Source organism: Petromyzon marinus, chromosome 79 (assembly GCF_048934315.1).
Source record: "Petromyzon marinus isolate PM22_M1 ecotype Great Lakes invasive population chromosome 79, UKy_Petmar_22M1.pri1.0, whole genome shotgun sequence".
In the NCBI taxonomy this organism is placed as follows: domain Eukaryota; kingdom Metazoa; phylum Chordata; class Hyperoartia; order Petromyzontiformes; family Petromyzontidae; genus Petromyzon; species Petromyzon marinus.
In genome coordinates this window covers 23,364,463-23,381,435 of record NC_133745.1, presented here as the reverse complement: position 1 = coordinate 23,381,435, position 16,973 = coordinate 23,364,463, and the positions used below count along the sequence as shown (strand labels likewise).

General features: G+C 38.0%; 1 protein-coding gene across 1 annotated transcript in view; it reads left to right on the top strand.

Moving 5' to 3' along the window:
- The window catches only part of LOC142907476 (uncharacterized), a 478,656-nt gene that overhangs the window by 124,242 nt on the left and 337,441 nt on the right, over window positions 1-16,973 (top strand). The window lies entirely within an intron of this gene.

Below are 16,973 nucleotides of genomic sequence, written 5' to 3'. Positions count from 1 at the left end.
GTGGTGAGTGGTGAGTGAGTGGTGAGTATCTGTGGTGAGTGAGTGGTGAGTATCTGTGGTGAGTGAGTGGTGAGTATCTGTGGTGAGTGGTGAGTATCTGTGGTGAGTGGTGAGTGAGTGGTGAGTATCTGTGGTGAGTGGTGAGTATCTGTGGTGAGTGGTGAGTATCTGTGGTGAGTGCTGAGTGAGTGGTGAGTGAGTGGTGAGTATCTGTGGTGAGTGGTGAGTGAGTGGTGAGTATCTGTGGTGAGTGCTGAGTATCTGTGGTGAGTGAGTGGTGAGTGTCTGTGGTGAGTGGTGAGTGAGTGGTGAGTATCTGTGGTGAGTGGTGAGTATCTGTGGTGAGTGGTGAGTATCTGTGGTGAGTGAGTGGTGAGTGTCTGTGGTGAGTGGTGAGTGAGTGGTGAGTATCTGTGGTGAGTGGTGAGTGGTGAGTGTCTGTGGTGAGTGAGTGGTGAGTATCTCTGGTGAGTGCTGAGTGAGTGGTGAGTATCTGTGGTGAGTGGTGAGTGAGTGGTGAGTATCTGTGGTGAGTGAGTGGTGAGTATCTGTGGTGAGTGAGTGGTGAGTATCTGTGGTGAGTGAGTGGTGAGTATCTGTGGTGAGTGGTGAGTGGTGAGTATCTGTGGTGAGTGAGTGGTGAGTATCTCTGGTGAGTGCTGAGTGAGTGGTGAGTATCTGTGGTGAGTATCTGTGGTGAGTGAGTGGTGAGTGAGTGGTGAGAAGTGAGTGAGTAGTGAGTGAGTGGTGAGTATCTGTGGTGAGTGAGTGGTGAGTATCTGTGGTGAGTGGAGAGTGAGTGGTGAGTATCTGTGGTGAGTGGTGAGTATCTGTGGTGAGAGGTGAGTGAGTGGTGAGTATCTGTGGTGAGTGAGTGGTGAGTATCTGTGGTGAGTGGTGAGTGAGTGGTGAGTATCTGTGGTGCGTGGTGAGTATCTGTGGTGAGTGGTGAGTGAGTGGTGAGTATCTGTGGTGAGTGGTGAGTATCTGTGGTGAGTGGTGAGTGGTGAGTGAGTGGTGAGTATCTGTGGTGAGTTGTGAGTGAGTGGTGAGTGAGTGGTGAGTGAGTGGTGAGTATCTGTGGTGAGTGAGTGGTGAGTATCTGTGGTGAGTGAGTGGTGAGTGAGTGGTGAGTATCTGTGGTGAGTGAGTGAGTGGTGAGTATCTGTGGTGAGTGAGTGGTGAGTGTCTGTGGTGAGTGGTGAGTATCTGTGGTGAGTGAGTGGTGAGTGCTGAGTGAGTGGTGAGTATCTGTGGTGAGTGGTGAGTGAGTGGTGAGTATCTGTGGTGAGTGGTGAGTATCTGTGGTGAGTGAGTGGTGAGTATCTGTGGTGAGTGGTGAGTATCTGTGGTGAGTGCTGAGTGAGTGGTGAGTGAGTGGTGAGTATATGTGGTGAGTGCTGAGTGAGTGGTGAGTATCTGTGGTGAGTGAGTGGTGAGCATCTGTGGTGAGTGAGTAGTGAGTATCTGTGGTGAGTGAGTGGTGAGTGAGTGGTGAGTATCTGTGGTGAATGGTGAGTATCTGTGGTGAGTGGTGAGTGAGTGGTGAGTATCTCTGGTGAGTGGTGAGTATCTGTGGTGAGTGAGTGGTGAGTGAGTGGTGAGTATCTGTGGTGAGTGGTGAGTATCTGTGGCGCGTGGTGAGTATCTGTGGTGAGTGGTGAGTGAGTGGTGAGTATCTCTGGTGAGTGGTGAGTATCTGTGGTGAGTGAGTGGTGAGTGAGTGGTGAGTATTGGTGGTGAGTGAGTGGTGAGTGAGTGGTGAGTATCTGTGGTGAGTGGTGAGTATCTGTGGCGCGTGGTGAGTATCTGTGGTGAGTGGTGAGTGAGTGGTGAGTATCTCTGGTGAGTGGTGAGTATCTGTGGTGAGTGAGTGGTGAGTGAGTGGTGAGTATCTGTGGTGAGTGAGTGGTGAGTATCTGTGGTGAGTGAGTGGTGAGTGAATGGTGAGTATCTGTGGTGAGTGGTGAGTATCTGTGGTGCATGGTGAGTATCTGTGGTGAGTGGTGAGTGGGTGGTGAGTATCTGTGGTGAGTGAGTGGTGAGTATCTGTGGTGAGTGGTGAGTGAGTGAGTGGTGAGTGGTGAGTATCTGTGGTCAGTGGTGAGTATCTGTGGTGAGTGAGTGGTGAGTAGCTGTGGTGAGTGGTGAGTATCTGTGGTGAGTGGTGAGTGAGTGGTGAGTATCTGTGGTGAGTGGTGAGTATATGTTGTGAGTGAGTGGTGAGTATCTGTGGTGAGTGGTGAGTGAGTGGTGAGTATCTGTGGTGAGTGAGTATCCGTGGTGAGTGAGTGGTGAGTGAGTGGTGAGTATCTGTGGTGAGTGGTGAGTGAGTGGTGAGTGTCTTTGGTGAGTGGTGAGTATCTGTGGTGAGTGATTGGTGAGTGGGTGGTGAGTGGTGAGTGGTGAGTGAGTGGTGAGAGGTGAGTGAGTAGTGAGTGAGTGGTGAGTATCTGTGGTGAGTGAGTGGTGAGTATCTGTGGTGAGTGGTGAGTGAGTGGTGAGTATCTGTGGTGAGTGGTGAGTATCTGTGGTGAGAGGTGAGTGAGTGGTGAGTATCTGTGGTGAGTGGTGAGTATCTGTGGTGAGTGGTGAGTGAGTGGTGAGTATCTGTGGTGAGTGGTGAGTATCTGTGGTGAGTGGTGAGTATCTGTGGTGAGTGCTGAGTGAGTGGTGAGTGAGTGGTGAGTATCTGTGGTGAGTGGTGAGTGAGTGGTGAGTATCTGTGGTGAGTGCTGAGTATCTGTGGTGAGTGAGTGGTGAGTGTCTGTGGTGAGTGGTGAGTGAGTGGTGAGTATCTGTGGTGAGTGGTGAGTATCTGTGGTGAGTGGTGAGTATCTGTGGTGAGTGAGTGGTGAGTGTCTGTGGTGAGTGGTGAGTGAGTGGTGAGTATCTGTGGTGAGTGGTGAGTGGTGAGTGTCTGTGGTGAGTGAGTGGTGAGTATCTCTGGTGAGTGCTGAGTGAGTGGTGAGTATCTGTGGTGAGTGGTGAGTGAGTGGTGAGTATCTGTGGTGAATGAGTGGTGAGTATCTGTGGTGAGTGAGTGGTGAGTATCTGTGGTGAGTGGTGAGTATCTGTGGTGAGTGGTGAGTGAGTGGTGAGTATCTGTGGTGAGTGGTGAGTATCTGTGGTGAGTGGTGAGTATCTGTGGTGAGTGCTGAGTGAGTGGTGAGTGAGTGGTGAGTATCTGTGGTGAGTGGTGAGTGAGTGGTGAGTATCTGTGGTGAGTGCTGAGTATCTGTGGTGAGTGAGTGGTGAGTGTCTGTGGTGAGTGGTGAGTGAGTGGTGAGTATCTGTGGTGAGTGGTGAGTATCTGTGGTGAGTGGTGAGTATCTGTGGTGAGTGAGTGGTGAGTGTCTGTGGTGAGTGGTGAGTGAGTGGTGAGTATCTGTGGTGAGTGGTGAGTGGTGAGTGTCTGTGGTGAGTGAGTGGTGAGTATCTCTGGTGAGTGCTGAGTGAGTGGTGAGTATCTGTGGTGAGTGGTGAGTGAGTGGTGAGTATCTGTGGTGAGTGAGTGGTGAGTATCTGTGGTGAGTGAGTGGTGAGTATCTGTGGTGAGTGAGTGGTGAGTATCTGTGGTGAGTGGTGAGTGGTGAGTATCTGTGGTGAGTGAGTGGTGAGTATCTCTGGTGAGTGCTGAGTGAGTGGTGAGTATCTGTGGTGAGTATCTGTGGTGAGTGAGTGGTGAGTGAGTGGTGAGAAGTGAGTGAGTAGTGAGTGAGTGGTGAGTATCTGTGGTGAGTGAGTGGTGAGTATCTGTGGTGAGTGGGGAGTGAGTGGTGAGTATCTGTGGTGAGTGGTGAGTATCTGTGGTGAGAGGTGAGTGAGTGGTGAGTATCTGTGGTGAGTGAGTGGTGAGTATCTGTGGTGAGTGGTGAGTGAGTGGTGAGTATCTGTGGTGCGTGGTGAGTATCTGTGGTGAGTGGTGAGTGAGTGGTGAGTATCTGTGGTGAGTGGTGAGTATCTGTGGTGAGTGGTGAGTGGTGAGTGAGTGGTGAGTATCTGTGGTGAGTTGTGAGTGAGTGGTGAGTGAGTGGTGAGTGAGTGGTGAGTATCTGTGGTGAGTGAGTGGTGAGTATCTGTGGTGAGTGAGTGGTGAGTATCTCTGGTGAGTGCTGAGTGAGTGGTGACTATCTGTGGTGAGTGGTGAGTATCTGTGGTGAGTTGTGAGTGAGTGGTGAGTGAGTGGTGAGTATCTGTGGTGAGTTGTGAGTGAGTGGTGAGTGAGTGGTGAGTATCTGTGGTGAGTGAGTGGTGACTATCTGTGGTGAGTGGTGAGTATCTGTGGTGAGTTGTGAGTGAGTGGTGAGTGAGTGGTGAGTATCTGTGGTGAGTTGTGAGTGAGTGGTGAGTGAGTGGTGAGTGTCTGTGGTGAGTGAGTGGTGAGTATCTGTGGTGAGTGGTGAGTATCTGTGGTGAGTGGTGAGTGAGTGGTGCGTATCTGTGGTGAGTGAGTGGTGAGTGGTGAGTATCTGTGGTGATTGAGTGGTGAGTGGTGAGTATCTGTGGTGAGTGGTGAGTGAGTGGTGAGTATCTGTGGTGAGTGGTGAGTGAGTGGTGAGTATCTGTGGTGAGTGAGTGGTGAGTGCTGAGTGAGTGGTGAGTATCTGTGGTGAGTGGTGAGTGAGTGGTGAGTGAGTGGTGAGTGGTGAGTGAGTGGTGAGTATCTGTGGTAAGTGGTGAGTATCTGTGGTGAGTGAGTGGTGAGTGTCTGTGGTGAGTGGTGAGTGAGTGGTGAGTGTCTGTGGTGAGTGGTGAGTGTCTGTGGTGAGTGGTGAGTGAGTGGTGAGTATCTGTGGTGAGTGAGTGGTGAGTATCTGTGGTGAGTGGTGAGTGAGTGGTGAGTATCTGTGGTGAGTGAGTGGTGAGTGAGTGGTGAGTATCTGTGGTGAGTGGTGAGTGAGTGGTAAGTATCTGTGGTGAGTGGTGAGAATCTGTGGTGAGTGCTGAGTGAGTGGTGAGTATCTGTGGTGAGTGAGTGGTGAGTATCTGTGGTGAGTATCTGTGGTGAGTATCTGTGGTGAGTGAGTGGTGAGTATCTGTGGTGAGTGAGTGGTGAGTATCTGTGGTGAGTGAGTGGTGAGTATCTGTGCTGAGTGAGTGGTGAGTGTCTGTGGTGAGTGGTGAGTATCTGTGGTGAGTGGTGAGTGAGTGGTGAGTATCTGTGGGGAGTGCTGAGTGAGTGGTGAGTATCTGTGGTGAGAGAGTGGTGAGTATCTGTGGTGAGTGAGTGGTGAGTATCTGTAGTGAGTGGTGAGTATCTGTGGTGAGTGAGTGGTGAGTGAGTGGTGAGTATCAGTGGTGAGTATCTGTGGTGAGTGGTGAGTGAGTGGTGAGTGAGTGGTGAGTGAGTGGTGAGTATCTGTGGTGAGTGGTGAGTGAGTGTTGAGTGCTGAGTGAGTGGGGAGTATCTGTGGTGAGTGGTGATTATCTGTGGTGAGTGGTGAGTGAGTGGTGAGTATCTGTGGTGAGTGAGTGGTGAGTATCTGTGGTGAGTGAGTGGTGAGTATCTGTGGAGAGTGGTGAGTGAGTGGTGAGTGCTGAGTGAGTGGGGAGTATCTGTGGTGAGTGGTGAGTGAGTGTTGAGTGTCTGTGGTGAGTATCTGTGGTGAGTGAGTGGTGAGTATCTGTGGTGAGTGAGTGGTGAGTATCTGTGGAGAGTGGTGAGTGAGTGGTGAGTGCTGAGTGAGTGGGGAGTATCTGTGATGAGTGGTGAGTGAGTGGTGAGTATCTGTGGTGAGTGGTGAGTATCTGTGGTGAGTGCTGAGTGGTGAGTGGTGAGTGAGTCGTGAGTATCTGTGGTGAGTGAGTGGTGAGTGAGTGGTGAGTGGTGAGTATCTGTGGTGAGTGAGTGGTGAGTATCTGTGGTGAGTGAGTGGTGAGTATCTGTGGTGAGTGAGTGGTGAGTATCTGTGGTGAATGGTGAGTGAGTGGTGAGTATCTGTGGTGAGTGAGTGGTGAGTATCTGTGGTGAGTGAGTGGTGAGTATCTGTGGTGAGTGGTGAGTATCTGTGGTGAGTGAGTGGTGAGTATCTGTGGTGAGTGAGTGGTGAGTGTCTGTGGTGAGTGAGTAGTGAGTATCTGTGGTGAGTGAGTGGTGAGTATCTGTGGTGAGTGAGTGCTGAGTGAGTGGTGAGTGAGTGGTGAGTATCTGTGGTGAGTGGTGAGTATCTGTGGTGAGTGGTGAGTATCGGAGGTGAGTGGTGAGTGAGTGGTGAGTGTCTGTGGTGAGTGGTGAGTATCTGTGGTGAGTGAGTGGTGAGTATCTGTGGTGAGTGCTGAGTGAGTGGTGAGTGAGTGGTGAGTATCTGTGGTGAGTGAGTGGTGAGTATCTTTGGTGAGTGCTGAGTATCTGTGATGAGTGGTGAGTGAGTGGTGAGTGTCTGTGGTGAGTGATGAGTATCTGTGGTGAGTGAGTGGTGAGTATCTGTGGTGAGTGGTGAGTATCTGTGGTGAGTGGTGAGTGAGTGGTGAGTGTCTGTGGTGAGTGGTGAGTGAGTGGTGAGTATCTGTGGTGAGTGAGTGGTGAGTATCTGTGGTGAGTGAGTGGTGAGTATCTGTGGTGAGTGAGTGGTGAGTATCTGTGGTGAGTGGTGAGTGAGTGGTGAGTATCTGTGGTGAGTGGTGAGTGAGTGGTGAGTATCTGTGGTGAGTGGTGAGTGAGTGGTGAGTATCTGTGGTGAGTGAGTGGTGAGTATCTGTGGTGAGTGGTGAGTATCTGTGGTGAGTGGTGAGTATCTGTGGTGAGTGGCTGTGGTGAGTGGTGAGTGAGTGGTGAGTAGCTGTGGTGAGTCTGTGGGTAGTGTTGTTGTGGTAGTTGTTGTGGTAGTTGAGGTAGTGGTTGTGGTTGTTGTGGAAGTTGTTGTTGTGGATGTTGTTGTTGTGGATGTTGTGGTAGTTGTGGTAGTGGTTGTGGTTGTTGTTGTTATTGTGTTGTTGTTGTTGTAATTGTGGTTGTTGTAATTGTTGTTGTTGTTGTGGTTGTTGTAATTGTTGTTGTAATTGTTGTTGTAATTGTTGTAATTGTTGTTGTAATTGTTGTTGTAATTGTTGTTGTTATTGTTGTTGTAATTGTTGTTGTTATTGTTGTTGTAATTGTTGTAATTTTGGTTGTTGTAATTGTTGTTGTAATTGTTGTTGTTGTTGTTGTAATTGTTGTTGTTGTAATTGTTGTTGTTGTAATTGTTGTTGTAATTGTTGTTGTAATTGTTGTTGTGGTTGTTGTAATTGTTGTTGTAATTGTTGTTATAATTGTTGTTGTAATTGTTGTTGTTGTAATTGTTGTTGTAATTGTTGTTGTAATTGTTGTTGTAATTGTTGTTGTAATTGTTGTTGTGGTTGTTGTTGTAATTGTTGTTGTAATTGTTGTTGTAATTGTTGTTGTAATTGTTGTTGTTATTGTTGTTGTAATTGTTGTTGTAATTGTTGTTGTAATTGTTGTTGTAATTGTTGTTGTAATTGTTGTTGTTATTGTTGTTGTTGTAATTGTTGTTGTAATTGTTGTTGTAATTGTTGTTGTAATTGTTGTTGTAATTGTTGTTGTAATTGTTGTTGTAATTGTTGTTGTAATTGTTGTTGTAATTGTTGTTGTAATTGTTGTTGTAATTGTTGTTGTAATTGTTGTTGTAATTGTTGTTGTTATTGTTGTTGTTGTAATTGTTGTTGTAATTGTTGTTGTAATTGTTGTTGTAATTGTTGTTGTTGTAATTGTTGTAATTGTTGTTGTAATTGTTCTTGTAATTGTTGTTGTAATTGTTGTTGTAATTGTTGTTGTAATTGTTGTTGTAATTGTTGTTGTAATTGTTGTTGTAATTGTTGTTGTAATTGTTGTTGTAATTGTTGTTGTAATTGTTGTTGTTGTAATTGTTGTTGTAATTGTTGTTGTAATTGTTGTTGTAATTGTTGTTGTAATTGTTGTTGTTGTAATTGTTGTTGCTGTAATTGTTGTTGTAATTGTTGTTGTTGTAATTGTTGTTGTAATTGTTGTTGTAATTGTTGTTGTTGTAATTGTTGTTGTTGTAATTGTTGTTGTAATTGTTGTTGTAATTGTTGTTGTAATTGTTGTTGTAATTGTTGTTGTAATTGTTGTTGTTGTAATTGTTGTTGTTGTAATTGTTGTTGTAATTGTTGTTGTAATTGTTGTTGTAATTGTTGTAGTAATTGTTGTTGTTGTAATTGTTGTAAATTGTTGTTGTTGTAATTGTTGTTGTAATTGTTGTTGTAATTGTTGTTGTAATTGTTGTTGTAATTGTTGTTGTAGTTGTTGTTGTTGTAATTGTTGTTGTTGTAATTGTTGTTGTAATTGTTGTTGTAATTGTTGTTGTAATTGTTGTTGCTGTAATTGTTGTTGTAATTGTTGTTGTAATTGTTGTTGTAATTGTTGTTGTAATTGTTGTTGTAATTGTTGTTGTAATTGTTGTTGTTGTAATTGTTGTTGTAATTGTTGTTGTAATTGTTGTTGTAATTGTTGTTGTAATTGTTGTTGTAATTGTTGTTGTTGTAATTGTTGTTGTAATTGTTGTTGTGTTGTTGTAATTGTTGTTGTAATTGTTGTTGTAATTGTTGTTGTAATTGTTGTTGTTGTAATTGTTGTTGTAATTGTTGTTGTAATTGTTGTTGTAATTGTTGTTGTAATTGTTGTTGTAATTGTTGTTGTAATTGTTGTTGTAATTGTTGTTGTTGTAATTGTTGTTGTAATTGTTGTTGTAATTGTTGTTGTAATTGTTGTTGTAATTGTTGTTGTAATTGTTGTTGTAATTGTTGTTGTTGTAATTGTTGTTGTTGTAATTGTTGTTGTAATTGTTGTTGTAATTGTTGTTGTAATTGTTGTTGTAATTGTTGTTGTAATTGTTGTTGTTGTAATTGTTGTTGTAATTGTTGTTGTAATTGTTGTAATTGTTGTTGTAATTGTTGTTGTAATTGTTGTTGTAATTGTTGTTGTAATTGTTGTTGTAATTGTTGTTGTAATTGTTGTTGTTATTGTTGTTGTTGTAATTGTTGTTGTAATTGTTGTTGTAATTGTTGTTATAATTGTTGTTGTAATTGTTGTTGTAATTGTTGTTGTTGTAATTGTTGTTGTTGTAATTGTTGTTGTAATTGTTGTTGTAATTGTTGTTGTTGTAATTGTTGTTGTAATTGTTGTTGTAATTGTTGTTGTAATTGTTGTTGTAATTGTTGTTGTAATTTTTGTTGTTGTAATTGTTGTTGTAATTGTTGTTGTAATTGTTGTTGTAATTGTTGTTGTAATTGTTGTTGTTATTGTTGTTGTTGTAATTGTTGTTGTAATTGTTGTTGTAATTGTTGTTGTAATTGTTGTTGTAATTGTTGTTGTAATTGTTGTTGTAATTGTTGTTGTAATTGTTGTTGTAATTGTTGTTGTAATTGTTGTAATTGTTATTGTAATTGTTGTTGTTATTGTTGTTGTAGTAATTGTTGTTGTAATTGTTGTTATTGTTGTTGTAATTGTTGTTGTAATTGTTGTTGTAATTGTTGTTGTAATTGTTGTTGTAATTGTTGTTGTAATTGTTGTTGTAATTGTTGTTGTTGTAATTGTTGTTGTAATTGTTGTTGTAATTGTTGTTGTAATTGTTGTTGTAATTGTTGTTGTTGTAATTGTTGTTGTTGTAATTGTTGTTGTAATTGTTGTTGTTGTAATTGTTGTTGTTGTAATTGTTGTTGTAATTGTTGTTGTAATTGTTGTTGTAATTGTTGTTGTAATTGTTGTTGTTGTAATTGTTGTTGTAATTGTTGTTGTAATTGTTGTTGTAATTGTTGTTGTAATTGTTGTTGTAATTGTTGTTGTAATTGTTGTTGTAATTGTTGTTGTAATTGTTGTTGTAATTGTTGTTGTAATTGTTGTTGTAATTGTTGTTGTTGTGTAATTGTTTGTTGTTGTAATTGTTGTTGTAATTGTTGTTGTAATTGTTGTTGTAATTGTTGTAGTAATTGTTGTTGTTGTAATTGTTGTTGTTGTAATTGTTGTTGTAATTGTTGTTGTAATTGTTGTTGTAATTGTTGTTGTAATTGTTGTTGTAATTGTTGTTGTAATTGTTGTTGTAATTGTTGTTGTAATTGTTGTTGTTGTAATTGTTGTTGTTGTAATTGTTGTTGTAATTCTTGTTGTAATTGTTGTTGTAATTGTTGTTGTAATTGTTGTTGTAATTGTTGTTGTTGTAATTGTTGTTGTAATTGTTGTTGTTGTAATTGTTGTTGTTGTAATTGTTGTTGTAATTGTTGTTGTAATTGTTGTTGTAATTGTTGTTGTAATTGTTGTTGTAATTGTTGTTGTAATTGTTGTTGTTGTAATTGTTGTTGTAATTGTTGTTGTAATTGTTGTTGTAATTGTTGTTGTAATTGTTGTTGTAATTGTTGTTGTAATTGTTGTTGTTGCAATTGTTGTTGTTATTGTTGTTGTAATTGTCGTTGTAATTGTTGTTGTTGTAATTGTTGTTGTAATTGTTGTTGTAATTGTTGTTGTAATTGTTGTTGTAATGTAATTGTTGTTGTAATTGTTGTTGTAATTGTTGTTGTTGTAATTGTTGTTGTAATTGTTGTTGTAATTGTTGTTGTTATTGTTGTTGTTGTAATTGTTGTTGTAATTGTTGTTGTAATTGTTGTTGTAATTGTTGTTGTAATTGTTGTTGTAATTGTTGTTGTAATTGTTGTTGTAATTGTTGTTGTTGTAATTGTTGTTGTCATTGTTGTTGTAATTGTTGTTGTAATTGTTGTTGTAATTGTTGTTGTTGTAATTGTTGTTGTAATTGTTGTTGTAATTGTTGTTGTAATTGTTGTTATTGTTGTTGTAATTGTTGTTGTAATTGTTGTTGTAATTGTTGTTGTTATTGTTGTTGTAATTGTTGTTGTAATTGTTGTTGTAATTGTTGTTGTAATTGTTGTTGTAATTGTTGTTGTAATTGTTGTTGTAATTGTTGTTGTAATTGTTGTTGTAATTGTTGTTGTAATTGTTGTTGTTATTGTTGTTGTTATTGTTGTTGTTGTAATTGTTGTTGTAATTGTTGTTGTTATTGTTGTTGTAATTGTTGTTGTAATTGTTGTTGTAATTGTTGTTGTAATTGTTGTTGTAATTGTTGTTGTAATTGTTGTTGTAATTGTTGTTGTAATTGTTGTTGTTGTAATTGTTGTTGTAATTGTTGTTGTTGTAATTGTTGTTGTAATTGTTGTTGTTGTAATTGTTGTTGTTGTAATTGTTGTTGTAATTGTTGTTGTAATTGTTGTTGTTGTAATTGTTGTTGTAATTGTTGTTGTTGTAATTGTTGTTGTAATTGTTGTTGTAATTGTTGTAATTGTTGTTGTAATTGTTGTTGTTGTAATTGTTGTTGTTGTAATTGTTGTTGTAATTGTTGTTGTAATTGTTGTTGTAATTGTAGTTGTAATTGTTGTTGTTGTAATTGTTGTTGTAATTGTTGTTGTAATTGTTGTTGTAATTGTTGTTGTTGTAATTGTTGTTGTAATTGTTGTTGTAATTGTTGTTGTAATTGTAGTTGTAATTGTTGTTGTTGTTGTAATTGTTGTTGTAATTGTTGTTGTAATTGTTGTTGTAATTGTTGTTGTAATTGATGTTGTAATTGTTGTTGTAATTGATGTTGTAATTGTTGTTGTTGTAATTGTTGTTGTAATTGTTGTTGTAATTGTTGTTGTAATTGTTGTTGTAATTGTTGTTGTTATTGTTGTTGTTGTAATTGTTGTTGTAATTGTTGTTGTAATTGTTGTTGTAATTGTTGTTGTTATTGTTGTTGTAATTGTTGTTGTAATTGTTGTTGTAATTGTTGTTGTAATTGTTGTTGTAATTGTTGTTGTAATTGTTGTTGTTGTAATTGTTGTTGTAATTGTTGTTGTAATTGTTGTTGTAATTGTTGTTGTAATTGTTGTTGTTGTAATTGTTGTTGTTGTAATTGTTGTTGTAATTGTTGTTGTAATTGTTGTTGTAATTGTTGTTGTTGTAATTGTTGTTGTAATTGTTGTTGTAATTGTTGTTGTAATTGTTGTTGTAATTGTTGTTGTAATTGTTGTTGTAATTGTTGTTGTAATTGTTGTTGTAATTGTTGTTGTAATTGTTGTTGTAATTGTTGTTGTAATTGTTGTTGTAATTGTTGTTGTAATTGTTGTTGTTGTAATTGTTGTTGTAATTGTTGTTGTAATTGTTGTTGTAATTGTTGTTGTAATTGTTGTTGTAATTGTTGTTGTAATTGTTGTTGTAATTGTTGTTGTAATTGTTGTTGTAATTGTTGTTGTAATTGTTATTGTAATTGTTGTTGTTGTAATTGTTGTTGTTGTAATTGTTGTTGTAATTGTTGTTGTAATTGTTGTTGTAATTGTTGTTGTTGTAATTGTTGTTGTAATTGTTGTTGTAATTGTTGTTGTAATTGTTGTTGTAATTGTTGTTGTAATTGTTGTTGTAATTGTTGTTGTAATTGTTGTTGTAATTGTTGTTGTAATTGTTGTTGTTATTGTTGTTGTTGTAATTGTTGTTGTAATTGTTGTTGTAATTGTTGTTGTAATTGTTGTTGTAATTGTTGTTGTAATTGTTGTTGTTATTGTTGTTGTAATTGTTGTTGTAATTGTTGTTGTAATTGTTGTTGTAATTGTTGTTGTAATTGTTGTTGTAATTGTTGTTGTAATTGTTGTTGTTGTAATTGTTGTTGTAATTGTTGTTGTAATTGTTGTTGTAATTGTTGTTGTAATTGTTGTTGTAATTGTTGTTATTGTTGTTGTAATTGTTGTTGTAATTGTTGTTGTAATTGTTGTTGTAATTGTTGTAATTGTTGTTGTAATTGTTGTTATTGTAATTGTTGTTGTTGTAATTGTTGTTGTAATTGTTGTTGTAATTGTTGTTGTAATTGTTGTTGTAATTGATGTTGTAATTGTTGTTGTTGTTGTAATTGTTGTTGTAATTGTTGTTGTAATTGTTGTTGTAATTGTTGTTGTAATTGTTGTTGTTATTGTTGTTGTTGTAATTGTTGTTGTAATTGTTGTTGTAATTGTTGTTGTAATTGTTGTTGTAATTGTTGTTGTAATTGTTGTTGTTATTGTTGTTGTAATTGTTGTTGTAATTGTTGTTGTAATTGTTGTTGTAATTGTTGTTGTAATTGTTGTTGTAATTGTTGTTGTAATTGTTGTTGTAATTGTTGTTGTTGTAATTGTTGTTGTTGTAATTGTTGTTGTAATTGTTGTTGTTGTAATTGTTGTTGTAATTGTTGTTGTAATTGTTGTTGTAATTGTTGTTGTTGTAATTGTTGTTGTAATTGTTGTTGTAATTGTTGTTGTAATTGTTGTTGTAATTGTTGTTGTAATTGTTGTTGTAATTGTTGTTGTAATTGTTGTTGTAATTGTTGTTGTAATTGTTGTTGTAATTGTTATTGTAATTGTTATTGTAATTGTTGTTGTTGTAATTGTTGTTGTAATTGTTGTTGTAATTGTTGTTGTAATTGTTGTTGTAATTGTTGTTGTAATTGTTGTTGTAATTGTTGTTGTAATTGTTGTTGTAATTGTTGTTGTAATTGTTGTTGTTGTAATTGTTGTTGTAATTGTTGTTGTAATTGTTGTTGTAATTGTTGTTGTTGTAATTGTTGTTGTAATTGTTGTTGTAATTGTTGTTGTAATTGTTGTTGTAATTGTTGTTGTAATTGTTGTTGTTGTAATTGTTGTTGTTGTAATTGTTGTTGTAATTGTTGTTGTAATTGTTGTTGTAATTGTTGTTGTTGTAATTGTTGTTGTAATTGTTGTTGTAATTGTTGTTGTAATTGTTGTTGTAATTGTTGTTGTTGTAATTGTTGTTGTAATTGTTGTTGTAATTGTTGTTGTAATTGTTGTTGTTATTGTTGTTGTAATTGTTGTTGTAATTGTTGTTGTAATTGTTGTTGTAATTGTTGTTGTAATTGTTGTTGTAATTGTTGTTGTAATTGTTGTTGTAATTGTTGTTGTTGCAATTGTTGTTGTTATTGTTGTTGTAATTGTCGTTGTAATTGTTGTTGTTGTAATTGTTGTTGTAATTGTTGTTGTAATTGTTGTTGTAATTGTTGTTGTAATTGTTGTTGTAATTGTTGTTGTAATTGTTGTTGTAATTGTTGTTGTAATTGTTGTTGTAATTGTTGTTGTAATTGTTGTTGTAATTGTTGTTGTAATTGTTGTTGTAATTGTTGTTGTAATTGTTGTTGTTGTAATTGTTGTTGTAATTGTTGTTGTAATTGTTGTTGTAATTGTTGTTGTAATTGTTGTTGTAATTGTTGTTGTAATTGTTGTTGTAATTGTTGTTGTTGTAATTGTTGTTGTAATTGTTGTTGTAATTGTTGTTGTAATTGTTGTTGTAATTGTTGTTGTAATTGTTGTTGTAATTGTTGTTGTTGTAATTGTTGTTGTTGTAATTGTTGTTGTAATTGTTGTTGTAATTGTTGTTGTAATTGTTGTTGTAATTGTTGTTGTAATTGTTGTTGTTGTAATTGTTGTTGTAATTGTTGTTGTAATTGTTGTAATTGTTGTTGTAATTGTTGTTGTAATTGTTGTTGTTGTAATTGTTGTTGTAATTGTTGTTGTAATTGTTGTTGTAATTGTTGTTGTAATTGTTGTTGTTATTGTTGTTGTTGTAATTGTTGTTGTAATTGTTGTTGTAATTGTTGTTATAATTGTTGTTGTAATTGTTGTTGTAATTGTTGTTGTTGTAATTGTTGTTGTTGTAATTGTTGTTGTAATTGTTGTTGTAATTGTTGTTGTAATTGTTGTTGCTGTAATTGTTGTTGTAATTGTTGTTGTAATTGTTGTTGTTATTGTTGTTGTTGTAATTGTTGTTGTTGTAATTGTTGTTGTAATTGTTGTTGTAATTGTTGTTGTAATTGTTGTTGTTGTAATTGTTGTTGTAATTGTTGTTGTTGTTGTAATTGTTGTAATTGTTGTTGTAATTGTTGTTGTAATTGTTGTTGTTGTAATTGTTGTTGTAATTGTTGTTGTAATTGTTGTTGTAATTGTTGTTGTTGTAATTGTTGTTGTAATTGTTGTTGTAATTGTTGTTGTTGTAATTGTTGTTGTAATTGTTGTTGTTGTAATTGTTGTTGTAATTGTTGTTGTAATTGTTGTTGTTATTGTTGTTGTTGTTGTTGTTGTAATTGTTGTTGTAATTGTTGTTGTTGTAATTGTTGTTGTTGTAATTGTTGTTGTAATTGTTGTTGTAATTGTTGTTGTAATTGTTGTTGTAATTGTTGTAATTGTTGTTGTAATTGTTGTTGTAATTGTTGTTGTTGTTGTAATTGTTGTTGTAATTGTTGTTGTAATTGTTGTTGTTGTAATTGTTGTTGTTGTTGTAATTGTTGTTGTAATTGTTGTTGTAATTGTTGTTGTAATTGTTGTTGTTGTTGTAATTGTTGTTGTAATTGTTGTTGTAATTGTTGTTGTAATTGTTGTTGTTGTAATTGTTGTTGTAATTGTTGTTGTAATTGTTGTAATTGTTGTTGTAATTGTTGTTGTTGTTGTAATTGTTGTTGTAATTGTTGTTGTTGTTGTAATTGTTGTTGTAATTGTTGTTGTAATTGTTGTTGTTGTTGTAATTGTTGTTGTAATTGTTGTTGTAATTGTTGTTGTAATTGTTGTTGTAGTTGTTGTAATTGTTGTTGTAATTGTTGTTGTAATTGTTGTTGTTGTAATTGTTGTTGTAATTGTTGTTGTAATTGTTGTTGTTGTAATTGTTGTTGTAATTGTTGTTGTAATTGTTGTTGTAATTGTTGTTGTTGTAATTGTTGTTGTAATTGTTGTTGTAATTGTTGTTGTTGTAATTGTTGTTGTAATTGTTGTTGTTGTAATTGTTGTTGTTGTAATTGTTGTTGTAATTGTTGTTGTTGTAATTGTTGTTGTTGTAATTGTTGTTGTTGTTGTGCAGGTCTGGGTCTGGAAAAAAGTTCAGAAGAAGCTCACAAATGGTTCCGGTGACGACACTCACCACCACGTGACACTCACCACCACGTGACACTCACCACCACGTGACACTCAACACCACGTGACACTCAACACCACGTGACACTCAACACCACCACGTGACACTCACTCACCACGTGACACTCACTCACCACCACGTGACACTTACCACCACGTGACACTCACCACCACGTGACACTCAGTCACCACCACCTGACACTCACTCACCACCACGTGACACTCAGTCACCACCACGTGACACTCACCACCACGTGACACTCAGTCACCCCACGTGACACTCAGTCACCCCACGTGACACTCAGTTACCACCACGTGACACTCAGTCACCACCACGTGACACTCACCACCACGTGACACTCACCACCACGTGACACTCACCACCACGTGACACTCACCACCACGTGACACTCACCAACACGTGACACTCAGTCACCACCACCTGACACTCACTCACCACCACGTGACACTCAGTCACCACCACGTGACACTCACCACCACGTGACACTCAGTCACCCCACGTGACACTCAGTCACCCCACGTGACACTCAGTTACCACCACGTGACACTCAGTCACCACCACGTGACACTCAGTCACCACCACGTGACACTCACCACCACGTGACACTCACCACCACGTGACACTCACCACCACGTGACACTCACTCACCACGTGACACTCACCACCACGTGACACTCACCACCACGTGACACTCAGTCACCACCACGTGACACTCACCACCACGTGAAACTCACCACCACGTGACACTCAGTCACCCCACGTGACACTCAGTCACCACCACCTGACACTCAGTCACCACCACGTGACACTCACCACCACGTGACACTCAGTCACCACCACGTGACACTCACCACCACGTGACACTCAGTCACCACCACGTGACACTCAGTCACCACCACGTGACACTCACCACCACGTGACACTCAGTCACCACCACGTGACACTCACCACCACGTGACACTCAGTCACCACCACGTGACACTCACCACCACGTGACACTCAGTCACCACCACGT